Genomic DNA, 3,145 nt, shown 5'->3' with positions numbered 1-3,145 from the left:
ACACACAAGAAAAAGGCAAAACATGTAGTGATTCTCATGCAGATGTAGGTTTCTTTGGTGCAAAAAAAGATGCCATCTCCATCCACGATAGAGATGCAAATCGTGAACAATACGCAAGAAATAAAGCTAATGAACAAGTGAAGACAATGGGGCACATATAGATGGTGTTGATAAAGAAAAAGAACTCGGTCATAAGGCACTTCCCTTCTTTCCTTTCTCTCACTTGAGGGGGAGTAAGGCTATTAATACAAGCTCAAGAAATAAAGCTGGAAGAAGTTCCCTATGCAACTAGATCAAAGATCAAGACAAAACTAATTCCCATGTTGATCATTCAATCCGAATTGTTGGTCCTGGAAGATTAGATTGCATTGTATAATTGTAAATACACTAAAGCATACAATTGGTGACTCACCTCCAACATGGTGAACACAATAACACTCACACATCCTTACTCTATTACTCATAAGACATTACATCTTAAGGGGAGTATTGGAATGTAAGATGTAAAGTCTCATTCTTTCTCTCTCTCTCTCTCTCTCTCACACACACACACACACACACACACACACTCACGCATGCATGCACACATGCATGCATGCACACACGTGCACACACACACAAAGAGGTAATACGAATAGTCACTGTATCTCTTCGTAACCATCACAAGCACATCTATGTTATCAACATATTCATTAATCAATAATATAATTCTATTCACACATGAGTGCAACTCGATTTTCCATAGCTTCGATGATCGAATGGATAAGCTCATGCAAGCACAAAGCTTGATCGAAGGGATGAAGCTGGTGAGCAACAATTCAATGTACCCTATGGTGAATATGCATCTTGGCGGCCTAGTGTTCTACATGGGATTGAGTGACCAAGAGCATCCTTTGTGCCTATGCTAGGTCTTTACACCCAGTATTACATTTGCTGAGCTTTGGAGATTGTCCCTTCTAGCATCCATGATGGCAACTACGCTCCAACAGTGGTGGGCAGGAGAGTATTCCACGAAAAGTTTTCAAAGCCCTAGGAGAGGTTGCATTTTTTACACTTCAAACTTTTCCCTCGAAACTTCCCTCGTTTATGGTTTTGTCCCAGATTTCTTAAGGCTGGAAGATGATGGTCATCTCTGAAGCTACCATCCAATTTCTGTTGGTTTAGATCTGCAAGTTGGTCAGCCAGTGTTTGATGTTGCAAACCAAATCGAAGCGTCCTCGAGAAGGGTACAAGAGGGGTTGTGGAGGGCCTTGCTACATTGTGAACATATTTGGTCCCTACGGTAGGCCAGACTCAACCTATTTGCAACTGCCCTCTGGCAACTCTTTCACTCATGTTGATTTAACACACCCTTTCATGTGCTATCAACGTGCTGTCAGGCTACAGTGCTCAAGTATTGGATTCAAAGCACAAACTCTTGTGGAATTTCCTAATGCTACCTTTATCTCAATGCCCTTTTTTGCCTAGAGCAATGACACCCGTCCTCTGAAGAAATGCATGGCCCTTTGCCAAGAGAACTGCTCTTGCATGGGGGTTTTCTACCAACATGACATATCCGCTATTGCTACCCTCTCCATAGCAATAGCGGATGGAACAACCTTAAAGAGTGTAAATTTCTTCAACATTTTCGATCCAAATATTTTACCTATTTAAAGGTACAAAATGCTTGACAGAATATGACACAAGCAAGATACGCAACTCACTCAGACTGCTCATCACTGTAAGTGCCTTAATCATGCTCAAATGTCTAGTGATACTATCGCTATGCTATTTTCTTCGAAAATTAGGTGAAGCACTTGGACTTGGAAGAGCGGTCCTTACCAGGTACTCGTACCAAGACTTGCGCCGTATCACAAATGGGTTCAGCAGCTTATTAGGTACTGGTGGCTTCGGTTCTGTGTATAAGGGTGTTCTTCCAGATGCCAGAAAAGTGGCTGTGCAAAAGTTGTAGATCGTATCTCAAAGCCAAAAACAGTTCTTCTAGAAGTAGCTACGATCGGTGGAATCAGCCACCTCAACATCGTTCGTTTATTAGGCTTTTTCTTGCAACAATCTAGTGGACTGCTCGTCTATGAATATATGGAAAATGGATCCTTGGATCGTTGGCTGTTCGTAGAAGAGTTTAATCATCATATTCTCAGCTGGACCACACGCTTCCATGTGGCTGTTGGAATAGCTCGAGTGCTTTCCTATCTACGCAAGGATGCCCCGCAACCCATCCTCCACTTTGATGTCAAGCCTGAAAAGATCTTACTAGACAAGAATTTTGAGCCGAAATTGTGTGACTTCGGTATGTCTAGGCTGATGGATAGGGAAACATCCCGAGTGATGACCGGAATGAGGGGAACAACTGGGTACATCGCTCCCGAATGGATACGTCACTCTGTGGTCAACAAGAAATGTGATGTCTACAGTTTTGGTATGAGCTGTTGGTGATAGTGGGAGGGAGGAAAAACTTTCAGCTTTCATTAATGGAATTGGATGACTGTAGCTTCCCTTCTTGGGCTGCTTCAAAATGCAAGGAGGGAAAGATGCTAGAGGTTATCGACAAGCACTTAGAAGGATCATTTAATGAGGAACAAGCAAAGAGGAGTTGCCTTTTGGTGTATCCTAATGAGAGGCCTTCCTTGGGAACTCTCTTAAATTATTAGATGGAAGCATGATGGGGGTTGCATCTTTAACGCTTGCCCTAGAAAGACAAGATCCGTCAGTTGCTTGGGACGGGGGCAAAATGCTACTTTGGGATGACTCTTCTCTCATGAGTCTTGGAGTCCATTTTATGTGATAAATAGGGGGGCTATGAGAGAAAAAAATCCATTAATTAGTTCTAGGGAAAGCAAGAGGGGTGAAAAGGAAGGGGTCATTAACCTAAGATACATCAAAAAATTTATGAAGTTTCTAGATGGATGTCAAAGTCTTCTTAAAAGTTCTGTGTATCTAGGAAGCTCCCAACTGCTTTCCTCTCCATGCTCGAAGTTGCATCTCCCCTGCTTCATGCCGTCATGCCTCCTTCGCCATCCCCTTTTGGGCGCCTGAGGTGATTATCGCACTGCCCCTCTCAGCCTCCTTCCCTCTACCTCCTAATTTTCAACCCTCCCCTCACCCCCCTTTCCTCCGTTTGCTTTGCCAATCGCTGTGCCTCGCC

The 3,145-nt window shown here is 43.2% G+C and overlaps 1 pseudogene; it reads left to right on the top strand.

The window, feature by feature from the left end:
- Positions 1-1,735: 1,735 nt before the first annotated feature.
- Positions 1,736-2,785, top strand: LOC147884522 (G-type lectin S-receptor-like serine/threonine-protein kinase SD2-5 pseudogene; annotated as a pseudogene).
- Positions 2,786-3,145: the final 360 nt, after the last annotated feature.

The sequence above is a fragment of the Dipteris shenzhenensis genome, chromosome 26 (assembly GCF_047967505.1).
Source record: "Dipteris shenzhenensis isolate YYH24624 ecotype China chromosome 26, Dip_SZ_1.0, whole genome shotgun sequence".
Classification (NCBI taxonomy): Eukaryota; Viridiplantae; Streptophyta; class Polypodiopsida; order Gleicheniales; family Dipteridaceae; genus Dipteris; species Dipteris shenzhenensis.
This window is presented reverse-complemented; position numbering and strand designations above follow the sequence as displayed.